At 41.4% G+C, this 17308-nt stretch overlaps 1 protein-coding gene across 2 annotated transcripts in view; it reads left to right on the forward strand.

Moving 5' to 3' along the window:
* The first annotated feature begins 17042 nt into the window (after window positions 1–17042).
* Window positions 17043–17308, forward strand: part of chd4a (chromodomain helicase DNA binding protein 4a) — a 31288-nt gene continuing 31022 nt past the window's right edge. For both annotated transcript variants that reach the window (XM_042435291.1, XM_042435293.1), the window contains exon 1: window positions 17043–17243. The gene's annotated coding sequence lies outside the window, so the exon portion shown is untranslated. The remainder of the gene's footprint in view (window positions 17244–17308) is intronic.

The raw sequence follows: 17308 nt of genomic DNA on the forward strand, positions 1-17308 counted from the left end.
CAAACATGAGAATTTTCTTTTTCTTTGCAAAATATAACAGCAAACTGAATATTTGTGAGTTTTAGACTATTGGTCAGTTTAGCTCAGTTGTCATGGAGATGGTTCAGGTGTCATCATGTGACCTAAATGTACTACTTTGGTCATGAATGATAAAAATCCTAAATTGCAGCCCTAATAGACACTTCATCTTTTTTAATATACTTTGAATATAACACTGTGTATTTTGTGTCATGTGTAAATAAAGTTTACTATTATTATTGTTCTCTATATGTGCTGACTCACTCAGATTTACATTAAATAACTTTCAAGTCTCAAGTGTGTTATGAAATAAAAGTGAAAGTTAAAATTGTGGCTTTCACTGTTATTGGCTCCTCGTCACGTGTGTTGAAATACTGTAAACTGTCACATTTCATAACTTCATTATTTAGGATTTTTATGTGTTTAATTCTCTATTTAAGTCACATTTCTTTCATTTTGGAAACTTCCAGGTTAATAACAGCTCAATAAAAGTCAAATCTGCAGTAAACACAGTGATTCCAGATGAGTTCTAGTTTAGTTTTGTGTGACTTGATGATTCAGTACCAACTTATTGTATTTGTTTGGCGGCCATCTTGTCTTGCTGCTGATTCAGCCTCTGACACTTTGACTGCTGTCTGTCCCAGCGCGCCTCGCTCTCTGCTGCTTGCTGGTTTGGCTGGTGAATATTATTGGATGTCCATCTGACCTCATTATAAGTGCGTTGCTACTGGCAACCAGCTTGGAGAAAGGGGGGAGGAAGGAGGGGGGGGGTTGGGAGGAGGAGAAGAGTTGCATCATGGGATAGAAACCTGACCTCTCTTTTTTTTTTTTCTTCCTTTTTTTTTTCTTCTCTCCGAGGACGCACACGTGCACGCATGCACATGTGTACACGTGCACACATGCAGCTCGTGCACCCGCAGCTGCACGCACACACATTTAGCCTAAACAAAGATACATTAAGAGAAGACGAGAACCAGTATGTTGAGCCTCTGGAGGTCTGAATCCCAGCAACAATACAACATTTGTTTATGGCTGGATGTAAAGAAAACACAACACACACACACACACACACACACTGGACACTATTGTTAAAGAAAACCAACTCTGTTCAAGTTCAGTTTATTGTCGCAGTTTTTAGGTTTATGTGTCATTTTATTTATTCAGGACTAAAACTCTGAGGCAAAAACATAGATGCAATAATAACAAAATATGATGTATTTATTTATATATAGTTAAATCTGGCATCTCCGTCCTCACAAAGTTGTATCTAATATCTCAAATTCACATCTGGCCCGATATTTATTTATTTATCATTGTAAGAGCTGCGATTAAAATTAATCTACAGCTATTCTGATAGTCAAATAATCGCTTTAGTCATTTTTAAGGAGAAATGCTAAATATGCTGCTTGCAGCTTCTCTAATGTGATGACTGGAGGCTTTTGCTGTATGAGTCATAAATTATAGTAAACTGAATATCTTTGTATTTTGGACTGTTTGTCATCTCGGGCTTGAAGAAAATGTAACGAGCATTTTTCACTATGTTCTGACATTTTGTTGATGAAACGGTTAATTGAGGAAATAATCAGCAGATTAATCAGCAATAAAAATAATCATTAGTTGCAGCCCCCTTTTTCTGTTTAGAGTTTGATTTGATTTTATCTACTTATTTTTAGTTTATTAGAGCTGCTTTATTAGTCTATTAATCAATTAGTCACCAACTATTTTGGAAACTGATTAATCGTTTTGAGTCATTTTTAAGAAAAAATGCTAAAATTCGCTGTTTCCAGCTTCTTAAATGTGAGTATTTTTTGGTTTCTATGACAGTAAACTGAATATCTTTGAGTTGTGGACACGTCATCTTGAGCTTTGAGAAACATTGAAACATGATCGACATTTTATGGACCAAACAACTAATCGATTAATCAAGAAAATAATCCACAGATTAATCAATAATTAAAATAATCAGTAGTTGCAGCTCTAATATTTATCACTATTATCATATTACTATTATTTTTTTAAAAATCATTTTAATATAATTAAAAATATCAAAGTTTGAGAGATTATTTTAAAACATTCTCAGACTTTCTGTCACAATCGTGTACTTTCAATAAAGATAACAAAAAAACAAAATGCATCAAGACAAATAAAAACATCTGGAAGTTTACAGATGCATCAAAACCAGAGTGTTCAGATAAAATATGTAAAAATAGATATAAAGTTATAAATATTCTTAAATACTGAAAAGTGAATACTTAGTTTTGTATCTACATTTGTATTATGAATTTCATGTATGTCGTTTGCATGTGTGAAGAATGTTGTGTAAAATACAGTACATTTATCTGCAATTGTAATGATTTGATGTAATTTTGTGTGTCTTTTTGTATTTTTATGTAAAGTTTAGTGTGTCTGTGTTTGTATTTTACATTTTTGTGGGCTGCTGTGTTGAATTCAAAATAATAACGTGTCTTTCTGTAAGTTCGTGTTTATGTTTTTGTGTTTCTCCATTCTTTTGAGCATACATTGTGTCTTTAATTTAGCATTTATGACAGTGTGTACAGTGTGTTTTTTGTGCATATATGGCTTACGTTGTCTTTGTTCTTGTTTGTTCATGTTTTTGAATGTTTACTTTTGTCTTTGTGTTCATTCTGTGTTTATAGATCATGTCTTTAAAATGCTGTGTCACATTCATGTTCATGTTTGTGTGTTAATCTTATGTTGTGATTATGTTCCTTTTTAATTTTGTGTCAGTTTTGTGTGCGTGTGTGTGTGTGTGTATGTGTTGTGTACTTTTCTCTTCCTGTGTTCATGTACGTATGTCATTATTTATACATTTGTGTCTCTGGGTGTCTACGTGTGGCTTCATGCACTCTATTTGTCTGTATGTATGCACGTCAGCCTGTAATTTTGTGTGTCCGTGTATGTGTGAGTGTGTGTGTTTGTGTGTGGGAGGTGTATATATGTGGGTTTGTGGAATGTAGGCCTATGTGTGTCTGCCTGTTTGGGAGTTATTTTGTGTTTGTGAGCGTGAGTGTGTGTTTATTTATGTATGAACTGAGCATTATCTGCAGACACACAGCTGTATAAGTGTGTGTCTGTGTGTGTGTGTGTTATATAGAGTGAATCACAATTACACACACACACACACACAGTGCCTTCATCTCTGACATAACTGGTTACCATGCATACTGTGCGACTCTGACTATTATGGGGTGTTCTTTGTTTTGTCACGACGTGCCCTGGTATGGAATGGGAGGGGGGAGGGGAACAGGGTGTGTGTGTGTGTGTGCGTGCGTGCGTGTGTCGAGGGGGGGTGGGGGGTGGGGTGGGGGGGATACACACGTGTGTGAGGGGGAGGTATGTGTGTGTGTTTTTTAGCAGGGAAAGGGTGTGTGCGTGTTTGCATGTGTGTGTGTCGAGCAGAGGAGTGGGTGGGGGTTGGGTGTGCGTGTCTGCGCGAAGGTGCGAGCATATAATGTGTGCATGAACGAGAGCGAGCGAGTGCATGCATGTGTTTTTGAGAAGGTAAGAGGGAAAGATAAAATGGCGGCTCGTGTGTGTGTGTGTGTGTGTGTGTGTGTGTGTGTGTGTGTGTGTGTGTGCATGCAGGCCTCTTGTGTGAAACTGAAAAGTTTAAAAACATCAGCATTTTTATACTTTCGCCCAATTCATCATCTCTTTATTTTTAAATAAGTGAGTTTTGATTTGGTGTCATATTTGCTTTTCAACTTTGACCACAGCTGAGAGGAGTCATGAGGAGGAATTAGTGGCGTAATCATTAAAACTCACAGAGCAAAAACTTCCAATTCTCCAACTTCTTCTTGCGTCTTAAGATTTCCTGTCACTTCAGTGTGAGGTTGAAGTGATTCCTCGGCTGTACTGTCCCTTAAAAGCACCACATCATTCGACATGTTTTAGCCCTTTTACCATAAATTATGAATACATTAATGCAGAGTGTTATAGTGCTATAGTGTTTCAGATTATTTCATGTATTGTTCCTTCCCTCCAAGCAGCCGCTGGTTTCCATTGTTTTCGATACAGTATAAAAATCAGCAACACTTCATTTAGTTGTGTAATTCGTCAAAGTGGATGCGTTACTTTTAAACGCATGTTATTGTTGTAATTATTGTAATGTAATTCACTGCATTATCATACCACAATAAAGGAACTTCATTACATCTTTATCATTTCATTAAATTCAATAATGATGTCTGCGGTCTCGATGCTCTCTGTGATGAATTACGCAAGTTAAAAGTTCCAAGTCCGTTGATTGATTCTTAGTTAATGAGTGGAAAACAATGGCTGCCTGATAAGAAATAGTATTACATTCCCGAAATCTGAACTCCTACAGTGTGCATGGGAAGATGGTTAGCAGTAATTTAACATTCACATGAGTTGTAATTAAGGAGCTGAAAGAATTGCAGCTGAAAACTTTGCTGTGGCGATGTACAGGTGTATTCCAGGACACCGTGACATCACTGTCGGTTGTGTTTACAGGTGCAACAGAGGACCTGTTCACACCTGGTATTAAAATGCATCTTGGAGTGAGCCGACCGCAAGTGGACAACTCTAAGTACAGGTGTGATTGCACCCAAGAGGCATTGAGATCCGATCACTCAGACCACATTCGGAGGTGATCTGGCCACATTCTTTTAGCAGTGTGTACACAAATGTGTCCTGGGCCCCAATGAAAGACCACCTACTCAACTGACGTCCTCTGTGTATCCGGAAGTACGTACTTATTCGAGTACCAACGGCATCATGTTCAAGTGCGAAACAAGAGGAGGAAGCCACAACAACAGGCAAAATGGATTCTCGTGGATGGAGTACACACAAAACACGCTGTCTGATTTCCATTTGGGCTGAAAAGCTTTTAGTTTGCCTGCGCACCAATGTCTTTGCAAACTTCTTTTAATTTCCAGCAGGCAAAGCATGGGAAGTGCATCACTGCCTCCCAGGCCACATTACTGCCTCCATTTGGTCTTTGCAAACAGAAATGATGTAGTGTTTATTTGCATGTAGAGCAGGGAAGTGAGATCCGATCACAAGTGGTCACTCGAGATGCCTGTGATGTTGTATTCTAATGCCAATGGTGAACTGACATACTTAGAGCTGTCCACTTGTGATTGGATCACGCAAGATGCATGTTAATGCCAGATGTGAACAGGGCCAGACTTGAAACTTTCAACCTGAGAAGGCTGGTAAGTGGTAAGTGACTATAGAAACGTGTAAAAACACTGGTACCATCTTATAAAGCTAGACTGTCTGGAAACAAGTCTGAGTTTGAATAGAATTGGCTAAAAGACACAAATACATAATGATGGAATTATTGTACCCTTCTGAAAGACAGACAGAAAGTCAGGTGAATATATAACCTCCTTGGGACCAATGAAAATACAAAAAGGAGCAGGAAATTAAGAGATTACATCAGACCAAGCGCCTACTAGACAACAAGACGGAGTTTCTAGAATCAGCATGTCAGGAAGACCAAAATGGAGTTTAACTCCTGACCTCCTCCTGTCTCTGTCACCAACAAATATGGTGAAACCATATAAAGATGGACATAGCGAAGTGCATTGGAGTTGGTTTGAAGCCCAGGGTTGCAGATTATGGTTGGCGCCATCTTTTCGGAGCAAGGACCTTCAAAATAAGGAGTGCGAGGGTGTTGCCTTTCACGCTCTGGGAACACGTCCCGCTACCTCAGATCCAAGCTAACGCTAGCTTACTGGGAACACGGAGCACTGCACATTTGGGCTAACATTAGCTAGTTAAGCTAAATTGTGCTAACAGGGCAGGCATTGTAATCAAGTAACATTAAACTTAGTGAAATATTGTGACAATAGTCTGACTCAGTGTGAGTCCCGGAGCCGAGGACGGCAGCAGGTGAGCCAACTGTCAATCACAGCTGTTAATCAACGACCACGCGGCAGACATCAAAGCTACTGTAAGTCTTCAAATCTTATAAACAGAGCAATAACTTCTAAGATGACCACCAGCACACTTATTAGCATTAGTTGAAAAAAATGATTGACTTAGTATTTCTAGAGAGAAGTTGAGGCTTTTTGAACAGGAGTCAGTTGGCATCTAGTACGGTGGCCCCTAAGGACAAAGCACACACATGAGTGAAAGCACAAACATTAAGAAAAAGTGCTCCAAATCAATGTTTGTGCTTTCACTCTTGTGTGTGTTTTGTCCTTAGGGGCCACTGTAATCTAGCAGCCATCGGTGGAATTGCACTTCAAGGTACTTCTGAATTGGCTTCAGCCTCAAACTGTGGTAGTTACTGCTTAGGTCAAACATTTCTCACTCTGTCAAGATGAAAATTGGATGAAATCCCCAGACAGAACATTTGTAGTGGGAGTCTGATCTTAAGGCTTAGGCTTGGTCTCTGGATCAAGTCTCTGTTTGTCTTAGCAAAGTCATATAATTGATCAGAATTACCACCAAATCTTTTTACTTTTGCGAAGACAGGTCTGTCCACCAAAGACAAGGGAAATCTGTTGCTTACTTTTTTAGATAACCTGCTAAAAGACAAACTAACAGTCAAAAATTTGACCGTCTTGGATAAATCTATGTCAAAGATGGCATTTTATATATGACAAACCCTGCTTAATCAATCAAAATTATTCAAAATCATTCAAAATCCTATCTCTAGGAAATGAATGTATGCTTTGTCCAAAACGATGGAGAAAATCACCTTTGAATGACATCATACCACAGTACAAGACTTCTCGACGAGAAGGTTGTTGTTCAGCACCACTGCTCCACGTCTAAAAGACTTCCCATCAGCCACTCTGTCATTGATTTGTTCAGTGATCAGTATGTACAGCTCCGTACGTCCTTGCACAATGACTTTGACATTTTGATGCGGCGGCAAACACATGACCAAGTCACAGTGTGTTGACTGCACCTGATCAATACATGCAATTCTGCTTCAGTTAACTTTATTATTGAACGTTAGGCTTTATTTTGAGCAGCTGCCAGAAATATTCTTGTGTTTTCTAGAAGAATCGTGTGTGACAGAGGACTGGTTAGTAAAGAAATAAGAATTGGGGATGAAGAGCAGGTTTGTTTCTGCAAGTGGTCAAAGACTAAAGGGATTAAAAGAGACCTCAAGAAATTGTCAATGAAAGTGGAGAACATGAATATCTGCTCAATGCATTCACACGACGCAGATTTGGAGCAGTTTAATTGGAACAATTCAGTTGTAAATTACGCCATTTAAAATGCAGATCTGAGGGTTTCTGCCAAAGCAAAAGCTGTAATTAACCAAAAATCTGTGCAGTGATCCGATCACATGTTGACAGCTCTACAGTGTATTACAGACGTGATTACAACCACTATTGTGAATATTTGGGATTCCCTGAATGGTCAGGACCATTCGAGTGTGATCGGAAATCCATCTGTGACCAGCTGTGGTTGGGAATTTACACAAAGTCACATCATGAGTTGCAACTACAACCTTAAAGGATAAGTCTGGTGATTTTCTCTACAAACCTCAAGTGCAGAATCAAACCAACAATGAATCGATCTACTTACTAGTTTCATTTGTGTATCCAAAGCCTGATTTATCTTATTCCTCTGTGCCGTAGACCTCCAGCAGGCTCAACAATAATGTGAACATGGCTAAATACAGTGCTTTCCAACCTTTTTTTGCCTGTGATCCTGAAAAATTACGCAATGTCTACCTGGGACCTCACATCACAGGTTATATATAGCCGTAGTGTGGACATGAGGTGTTTTTTTTCCTGTGTTAGAGTGTTTTATTTGAAGGATTTTTAGAGGCTTGAAGAGGTGAAAGAATTCAGTATTTCACAGCAGACAGTTTGACTTGTCATAGCAGGAAAAGCAAAGGTGTTACTGATAACATTAACAAGGTTTCCGTTCTGTTCAAGTGTCAATAAAGACGCCTTTACACTGTCTGACAGCAACGATTGTGTATGGTTATTGCACGTCACATTGTACGAGACGCCTATGATGAAATCTTGGTTGCTATGGTGAATCATAGCACTACAATGTAAATAGAAAAAAGTAAATGAAACCAGAGACATAAAGTCACACAAACGTGTATTTCATTTCACCTCAATCATTTTGATATTCGTGTGCCATGGACGTATTAAGGAGTATGTTTTCCCCCTAAACTTGATTCAAAAACCGCACTTACAAAATGTCAAACCAGTGTGTTTTGTATGACTTCATGTCATATTCTGATTGGTTGGTTTGTGGTTTTGTATGTGTTGTAGCTGCAGTCACATTATAAGAACTTGGTCGTTGTTGAACATTGAGACATCACAATGAGATCTAGGACTGTTTTGGATTGACCACCAAAGATTTCACCACGTTGCTCTCATGGTTGTCACAACTTTCGTCTCCGACAGCCCAAAATCACACAGTGTGTAAAGGGGCCTTAAGCTAAAACAAGGAGCTTAGCATCCACAATAGCAAGACCCTGAAACCTAAGCAGCCATCATTAATTTCATTATTTACACCTGTGCTTTTCCTGCTGTGACATGTCACAATCTCTGCTGACCCCCAGGCTGAAAACCCACTGGCCTAACAAAACATAATGTAAGACAGACTGTCACTAGGGTTAATACTCAGTACTGTTTATGTGTTTGTAACTGGTGCGAAGGCAGGATGACAGATAAAACTACCAACGAAAAAGATCTATGTGACTCGCTTTTTTTTTTTTGTTTTGTTTTTTCTGGATTCTAACAGTCAAACCACAAAAAATACAAGATGAACTTTCTCATTGTGGTTAAGACTAAATAAACAGGCCGTATCTCCTATCTATTTGCATCTGTGTTGATCTGTGGTGGTGTGTGACTATGGGAGGGATAGAGAGAGAGATAGAGAGAGAGAGAGAGAGAGAGAGAGAGAGAGAGAGAGAGAGAGAGAGAGGAACCCCGGGTTGACGAAGTGCGTTGAAGACGTCACAGATAGGAAGGCTGGGGTATTTTGAGCCTCTTTAAGTGGCTGCTGTTTGGAGAGACATACTGTACTCTGCACTTCAGGAACCTATAAGACAGGAAATGATGATGGCGGCGGCGGCGGCGGTGGTAGGGTGAGGGGGGAGTAAGAGAGAGGGAGAGAGAGAGAGACAGAGAGAAGGCGAATTAGCAGTGTGATTATTATGGAGTGGCAGGCCAAGCAGTGAAGGAAGGAGGAGGATGTGGTGGTGGTGGTGGTGGTGGTGGGGGGGGGCAGGCAAATGCATATTATGGGATGTCTGCGTTGTCAGGCGGGGGGAGGGGCGAACGCAGTGAAGTAAGGAAGGGGGTGGGGGGGGTGGGGTGGGGGGTGAGTATTATGGTCTGGCCTAGGCCTGTTTTTGTGTGCGGTGGCTCCCCCCTCCCCCCCTCCTTCCCCTAGTCCATGCAAGCTTTGTGTGTGTGTGTGTGTGTGCACATGCACTGTCATCACAGCTCGACGTGCGCAGACTATGTATGTCAGGGAAATAGTATCTATCTTCAGGTGCAGAGTGACTCACCCGTGAGACGAGGCAGCACAAAGACTCAGAAGCAAGAGTGGCAGCTGGGAATTCATCAAAAAACTTCACGGGCAAACTATCTGAGCAGCACAATACACTCCCTGTCCCCTGTAATGTAAATTATTGAGGCCGCGACAGAGCGATGAATGTGTTTATCTGAGCTGGTTTGCCTTGTTTATGGCCCCAAACTAGATCCTTTGCAGACCGTATGGCTTGCACTGTCCTTTCTGTGCGGATAGAAACATCCCCTTTTCTTGAAATCCATTAAATTCTAGAGCTGCAACGATTAGTAGATTGAAAGAAAAATGAATCACCTATGAACTATTTCAATAACTGATGAATCATTTAAGTATTTTTTCAAGGAAAAATGCCTCATATCTGATAGTTCTAGCTTCTCAAATGTTCCTTTTCTTAACATCATTATAAACTGAGCATCTTCGGGTTTTGGGCTCCAGGAAATTATGAAGTTTTTCCTTGTTTTCTGATGTTTATTACCCCAAACAATTAATAGATTATGAAAATAATAATAAGTTCCAGCCCTGTTCTGTTCACTGCAGTTGGCCGTTAAGCTAATTCAGTTATACATTTGGGAGGTTAAGAAGCTGTTATTCACTTTCTTAAACAGTATCGATTCAAAACTGTACAAAGCATGGGTGTGAAATCATCATTACTGTCATTGTAAGCCTGTAAGCCTGACAGCTGTTTCCAGTTTAAAAAAGATCATCTCTGTACAATTAAGCAATAAATGCCTTATGTTTCAATCTGCAGCTTTTTTCAGTTTGTAATTGTATAAAACAGAGAAAAGCTGCAAATCCTCATATTTGAGAAGCTGGAAGGAGTAAATGTTTGGCATTTTTAGCCACGCTAGCAGAATGGCTCTGATGTTGGTCTGTCGGTTGGTCCACCACATTGGTCTAGACTAAAATATCTCAACTATTGGGTGGATTGGCATGAAATTTGGCACAGTTATCCATGGTTCTCAGATGATAAATCCAACAGACTTTGGTGATCCCAACTTTTCCTCTAGCGCCACCATGAAGTTGATATTTGGGGTTTTGAATGAAATGTCTCAACAACTATTGGATGGACCTGGATCTGACATCTAGCTCCAACATCAGTTATTTATGACCAAATACCTACAAAACTACTGAGATTCCCAATAGCTTCAGTGGCACTTTGTGTTCAGTGCTAATTAGCAAATGTTAGCATGCTAAAATGCTAAACTTAGATGGTGAACATGGTAAACATTACACCTGCTAAACACCAGCATGTTGTTATTGTTAGCATGTTAGCATGCTGACATTAGCATTAAGCACCACTGATGAACAGCCTCACAGAGCTGCTAGCATGGCTCTTTCAGACTGGTTGACATCTGTAAGGCAGGTGGGGTGATTTTAACATTACCCGTGTTGGCTAGTAATTTTAATCCAATCTGGAGTGCGTGTGTGTAATTTTGTAATTACAACTGCAGTTACCTACTGTTCTTCAGCGAACACCATGTCTTCCTAAGGCTAATTTAAATCCAATCCAGTCCTTGTATTTTAAAATATGTCTCTTTTCAATGTGAAGAGCTGCTTTTTCTTCTACTGCATCTTATCAACTCAGTGTGAAATTTGACTTTTGTGTGAAAATGAATGATAATCCAAAATACAGGCTTTTTTTGGAACAAAAATGAGGACAGAAAAAAATTAAAGGAGATATATCATCCTTTTTTTCTTTTATCATTTATATACTGTTATGTCAAATATCCATGATAAACAATGTCAAAGTTCCAATACATACATACATACATGTATGTAAAAATGCTCCCTGAAAGTCAGAAACCAGGACTTCAGCCTGCTCTGAACGCTTTGTTGCGAACGTTACCTCTACTTCCCCCTCGAACTGACATCAGGTCATTGGTCAAATGGCCGTCCGTTCTATGGACTTTGTTGTTAAGGGCTGTTTGTGTTGTTTACTTGCATATTTTGGGTCCGATTTCGGCTTGAACATGGATGGATGTATTTGAGAAGTTTATATTTGGAGTAAAGAACGAGAAAAATTTAAATCTGACCATGTTTTGTTTACGTAGCCTCCGGAGTCTGCCAAGCAGAAGCTTCCTGAAGCTGACCAATCAGAGTGACAGTTAAAGAGACAGGAGCTGAAACGGTCTGTTGGTCTAAAATGCTGTTTTCATGCAAAAATGACACGTCCATAGCAGGAGTTTCAGCTTGTTTCTGTAAATACCTCCGTCCACATTAAAACACCAAAACGGGTAATTCTCCATCATGCACGGAGGACAGACGAACAAGTCAGTCACAGAAAACCAGAGAAGAAGAAACTGTGTGCTATTTCTGTTTTCACGACAGCTTCCTGATATTTTTGTTCATTGCAAGCAGATTATAACAGTCAGCGAGAGAAAGGTAGTAGTTATGTTTAACTCTAAACAAGCTATCAAGGTAGACAATAAAGAGGACACTCGCATAAAGCTGTCCACCTTCTTCCTCTTCCAATGAAAAACATGCTATGACCACCATCTGCTTTGTCACCAATAGGCGGTTTCAGATTCATACACTGGACCTCCATTTTCAGGGGAGAAAAGTGTCGTTTTAGTCTGGACGGAGGACCAAAATGGAGAGAAAAAGATGCATTTACATATTTTGCCGGCTTAGTGTGGACACGGTCTCAGCTGAGGGGCTGCATAAGGAGCCAGTGTAACATTAAATAAGTAGGTTTTTTGAACAGTAAATCATGCAAAGATATTCCAGTAGAGCCCCAGAATATAAATATAGACCTGGAGAACAAGCCATCTGGAGAACAGGACCCCTGAAAGATCATCAAATAAACTGTTGTCATGTAGGTAGGTAGATACTGGTGTTCTTTTTTGGCTAGTCCTGCTGAATGTCTATTACAGGACACATATTGCAGTTTTGCGAAGGTTAAAACGCCGTCCAGAGTGTTAAATTACAGAGGAGCACAGCACCTCCCCCTACAAACCCACCTGAATGGGGCTTTAGTTTTGAAATTATATAACTTATATATACATTTTCTGTCACTTGACACATTTTTTTTAAGCGAGACGAAAGGTGAGACTGGAAAGATGAAAAGGTCACGGGGCAGATTTGAACTCTGCAACATCTCCAGAACATCTGAACCTTCTGGGATAACTTCATCCTCCTTTTTCTTTCTCTCTCTCTCTCTCTTTTTTTTTGTTTTCTCAATCTGTCAACCAACCGCTGCTATGTGTTATCTTATGTGGCAGACATGTTGGGTCTGATCAAATCCATTTGCACTTTGTTATCTGGTGCAGCTTTGGAGCACGTACTGTAGGGCAGGATAGGTGGAGCGGCGAGGAGATGGTGTCTGAGCTGGGGGAGGAGGAGGAGAAGGCACAGTCAAGAAGTATTATGGTATGCATTTTGACTTACATGGTAATCTGACCCCGCCTGTAAGCCTCCTCCACCACCACCTCCACCCCTTTGCTTATCTCCATGGCGACCAGCAGCATAGGAGCACTATTATGGTCTGTAGTCCACCCCCCTACCTCCCCCCCTCCCTCCCTCTTCCACCTCCTCCTTTTTTCCTTTTTGCCTCAGAAATGATATTATCATTATGTGATATGCAATTCTGCAAGTGTGGTGGTGGCGGTGGGGTGGGAGGGGCGTCGCAAGCCGTGCACGAGGTTTCTATGACAACTGCCCCCAGTATCCTTCTGATTGGTGATTATGGGATGTTACCCCCCCTCCCCGACCACCACCACCCCCATCCTACACCCCCACCTCCCCAAATGCACACATGAACACTGTGTCCATAGTCAAGGAAAGGAGACGGTGTGGGGGAGGGGGGAGGAAAAAAAGATGCAAACCCGAAGGAGGAGAGAGAAAGAAAAGAAACGGAGAGAAAAGAGAGACAGAGAAGTTCTTTTTTTTTTTTTTTTTAAGTCGGCCTTTGTGTCGGCCAGTGTGTGAGAGAGAGAGAGATAGAGCGAGGGAAGAGCACCGTCGCTCTCCACGATGGGACAAAGGAAAAGCCGGAAGAGAAAGACAGAGATAGAGTCGAAATGTAGGTGTGCTGAGTCAGAACCGCCTGTAAGAAAAGAGAGGAAAGAGAAAGAGAGAGAGAGAGAGAGAGAGAGAGAGGCCTTTAGCTAAAGCCGAGGGGGGGGGGGGGGGACAGCTTGAAGCGGGTTAAAAGCCAAAATGAAAGGGCAATGCAACAATATGCTCGCATGAATAATTTGTCAGGTAATTCATAAATACTCCCAGCAATTAGAACAATATCACAAAGGTACTAATTTTCCCTATTTCACATAAAAAATAAAAAATGACACAATGACATTCATGTGCATTTCATGATTAATTCTGTAACCCAGAGCGTCGTGGTCGTCGCTGCACGAGAAGCTGTGCATTTTCCTGCACAATAAGTCATTCTTAATGAGTGAATAATGCACACTCACCTTGGGAAATTACCACCAGCTGTTATATTTCCCTCCAAACCGGTTATTCTCCTTTCTCTTCGTCAACATTTACTATATGGTCAAAAGTATGCGGACACCCCTGAGTGTATTTTCGGTCATGGGCAACGCCACTTCCACTTCCAATGAAGCGAAAATTTCAATATCACAATTGTGTGCTTCTAATGTTGTGGCAACAGTTAAGTGAACAATTGTTTCATGCTTCAACATGACAATTCCCCCGTGCAAAAAAAGCCAGGTTCATAAATAATTGGTGTGGAAGAACTTGACTGACCTGCACGGAGCCCCCCCCCCGACTTCAACCATCAACCTTTTGGGATTAATTGCTGCTGCTCTACGGCGAGCCCGGCTTCATCGCCAAACATCAGTGACTGACCTGCAAGCGTTCAGACTGAAAAAACAGTTAAAACAACGCACAGGTTACGACATATGATCCAAGACGTCCAGTTTGAGTGACAGATCCATGAGTTTGGGAGCTTATCAGACACCGGCAGCTGTCATTTCATCTGAAATAGTGATGAAAGTAGAAATTCAGCGTTACGGTTTGCACCTTCACTTTGCCCTCTGCGTTGGCACCCCCGTGTGTCGCAGGGCAGGTCTCATTCAGATTAACTGAGGGTGCTGTGTGTGTGTTTTTCCATGTAGAGTGAAAGTTGTTCTGAAAGAGGCGTAACGCTGTGTTTAGATAAACATTAGTAGTGTGTGTGTGTGTGTGTTATGCACTTCATGGAGCCCACTGCGTTGACACAACAGGGGTGCCGGTGCAGAAGACTCCAGCAGATAAATGCAGGATCATCCGGTCCTACAGTAGCTCAACTTTTGCTGCAAGTCAACGTGACGTCATCCAGCAAGGCCCTGTGTCAAATAGTGCACATTCCTGGTGATGAATCTGACATATGGACGACATATTTCTGTTGTTTACCTCATGATTAATAACTTCCCAAAGTTGTAAATCTGTCTCATACTATTATAAACCCTGTTATGTGATTTGTTGTCTGATTGGCCTTTAAATTTATGGATCTACATCAAATATATAAACTATATAAAAATGCTAAAAAATTGTGCCCCTACTCTTTGGTGTTTGTTTTTATTGTATACATAATTGTTTTGAGGTGTTCTTCATCACAGGTTAGATGGTTGATCACACTTGTTATCATAGAGCCAATTAGCTTGTTGGTATGTACTATATAAACAGTGTGGGGACCATTTTTTGATCTGACGAAGATGCGACTGGGATTGAAACATAAATAAATTTGATTATTTTCATTTTTAATTAATCTGTTGATTATTTTCTTGATGAATCAATTAATCGTTTGGTCTATAAAATGTCAGAAAATAGTGAAACTTGACCATTACGATTCCCCAAAGTCAAAGGAGACGTCTTCAGATGTCTTTTTTTGTCCAAACATTGGTCCAAAACCCCAAAATACTCAGTTAACTATCACGTACTGTGTGACAAATTAAAGCATTAAATCATCATATTTGAGAAGTCTTAAACAGCTCATTTTTGGCACTTTTTCCTTAAAAATTGTATCAAAATAGTTGCAGATTGATTTCCTGTCATTCAGCTAATGGTTGCAGCTCTACTTCAGAGTCAGTGTGAAGATATTCACTGCTTTATCAGTGCTGTTTACGCGTCCACATACTTTTGGCCGTATAGTGCTATGTGGATTGTAAACCAGCTGTTGAATTTTGGGTTGTTTTTTTTTTTGTTTTTTTTTTTTTGGAGGACTTGCGGGTGACTCGCGCAGCGACAGCAAAGCAGACCAGTCCCGCAGTGCTACAATAACAACACATAACTCATCCTGATGCTTCACAGACCTCAAATACAAAAACTACCCCCCCCCTCCCCATTAGCTGACGTGTGTACCGTTGATTTCCCATGTGGTAAAATGTCATTCAGAAGCCTCTCTTCCCACTTTTAAAGGATAAACACTTCTGCATTTTCCCCACACAGTCTAAATGTATTACAGACAGTCAATGGTGGGAAAAAACTGTCTAGGACCCAGACATTTTTCCCACCATTGACTGCAATGTATTTCCAAGCAGCCTGTGGAGCAAGCCAGTGTGTGTGTGTGTGTGTTAGTGTGTGTGTGTGTGTGTGTGTGTGTGTGTGCAGACAGCTTAACTCAGCTGTTGGCTTGGCTCTTGCACTCCTGGGCTCCCTGTTTCTTGTTTTGAGGGGGGGGGGGGGAGTTAAGCAGCGGACCTGCTGAAGGTTTTGACTACAGTTTGACCTCCGTGACCTCTATGTATCGTCCTCACCGATAGGCCGTGCATGTTACTGAACTTTTTAACCTCACGCTGACCGGCTCATAAGACTTTTTTTTCTTTTTTTCAACCTCCCTTAAAAGTCAGTTTACATGTGCTGATGGAAAGATGGTAAGTGTGTGTATAAAGATGCTTATATTTCTGCTCATAATGCCTTATTGTGGGGCAGGGGGGGAGGGGGGGAGAGGGGGGGGCATGGTGGGGGGGGGTTACACCTGGGTCACCCGCTGTCACCCCACTTTTGGTGACCCCCTTCGGGTGCTTTAAAGGTGGTCACCAGCCTTGCATTGCATCTGCATTGTGTGCACAGTCTGCAGCAGCCAGGCTCATATACAGTACAGTGCCTGCGCATACATGCAAACATGCACACTCAAGTTAAGCAGTCATGTGGCACACACAGTTGCCATGTGACGGCTTTTCCTTTTTCACCCCCCCACCCCTCCACCCCTCCACCCCCCCTCCTTTCTCCTATCTCTTTTTTTGGAATTATGCTTATTGTGGGATGTCAGTGACTGCGCTCATTACTATTATGGGATGCCGCACGGGGGTGGGAGGGGAGGGGGGGGGGGGGGGGGGGTGAGCGTCTCCATGGTAACCCTGGTTGCTATGGGAGGGGGTGGAGGGGGGGGGGTGCATGGAGGAATGGGGAAGAGACTGTAGGAGAGGGAGGGGGTGAGTTGACTATTATGGTCTGTACGTTGCAAGGTAACTATGCAGAGTGGGGGAGGGGTGACTGAAGTGTGTGTATGTGTGTGTGTGGAGGGGGGGGGGGGATATTATGGGATGCCTGCCCCCTGATCTCTTTGTGTGTGTGCGCGCGCGCGCGGGGTGTGTGTAGTGTGCGAGGGAGAGAAAGAGGAGACGGCGTCGTGCGCACACGCTGCCACATAAAAAACACGGAAATATATTTAAATTGTATGTATACCGTTACCTTCACAAACGAGCTTCCAAGTATTGATTGATTGACAAACTGAGCCTGGAGTTACTGTTTTGGAAGCTGTGTGGAATCAAGTTGTGAGTATCTCAGTTTTTTTTTTTTATTGTTTGTGAATTTACTTCAGCCCGGGTAAGATGGTCGG

This window comes from Thunnus maccoyii, chromosome 15 (assembly GCF_910596095.1).
Source record: "Thunnus maccoyii chromosome 15, fThuMac1.1, whole genome shotgun sequence".
Taxonomy (NCBI): Eukaryota; Metazoa; Chordata; class Actinopteri; order Scombriformes; family Scombridae; genus Thunnus; species Thunnus maccoyii.